Source organism: Corapipo altera, unplaced genomic scaffold (genome assembly GCF_003945725.1).
Source record: "Corapipo altera isolate COAL_440 unplaced genomic scaffold, ASM394572v1 96, whole genome shotgun sequence".
In the NCBI taxonomy this organism is placed as follows: domain Eukaryota; kingdom Metazoa; phylum Chordata; class Aves; order Passeriformes; family Pipridae; genus Corapipo; species Corapipo altera.
In genome coordinates, this window is record NW_020884962.1 from 1,488,781 (window position 1) to 1,489,654 (window position 874).

Genomic DNA, 874 nt, shown 5'->3' on the forward strand with positions numbered 1-874 from the left:
GGCTGACCCCCTGGATGAGTTGGGAGCTGGCTGACCCTCTGGATGAGCCTGGAGCTAGCTGCTCCACGACGACCCAGCACAGCATGGACAAGCCAGATGGATGGATCCTGCCATGATGACAGCATGGATCAGACAGGTTTTTCCCTCAGATTGATGACATCACTCTCTTGTCCAGAAATAAACAGAGATGTCAATAGGAAATTGTATTTTTGGCACACAAATACTCCATTTTCCATGTGCCAGAGCCTATCCTGGGAGGACAAACCCACTCTCCAGGCAGGTAAAGCCCTTTTTTGGGGTGCTCTACCCTCTCCCACCAACCAAAACTCCCTGGAACTGCTCCAGCTGCTGCAACTCCCACCACTCACCCCTCATTAGCATGGATGCTCGTTAGCCCAGTGCTGAGACTAATCAATACTGCCATTAACCGAGTCCCTGGAATTAATGCGCTTGAACCTGGCAGGCCGGAGGATATTGGTCATTTTTCCACTTAACCTGGCAGGAGGAGTTATTCCCTTTGCTGGTGGCAGTGGATCATGGAGGGAAACTGGGACAGTTCATCCCAACAGCTTCTGGCTCCACCACCAGCTTTTGGTAATCCCGAGGTCGCCGGATGCTCCCGAACCTCTGGGAGCACCATCAGCCCAAGGGAAGGGCAGACCCTGCCCCACGCTGTGGGGTTGGAGAGGGCTCTGGGGCCTCCATCCCAGCGTGGGGACCCCCACGATGTGACCCTCTGGTGCCACCCCATCCCTGCAGCTGCTCCATCCCTTCTGCCGCAGGTCCCCAGCCCCGGTGCCCTCCCGGCCCCGGGCGGGCACAGCCTGAGTTGTTCTCCCGGGCACCCCGGAGCCACCCTCCCCTGCTGCTCCCA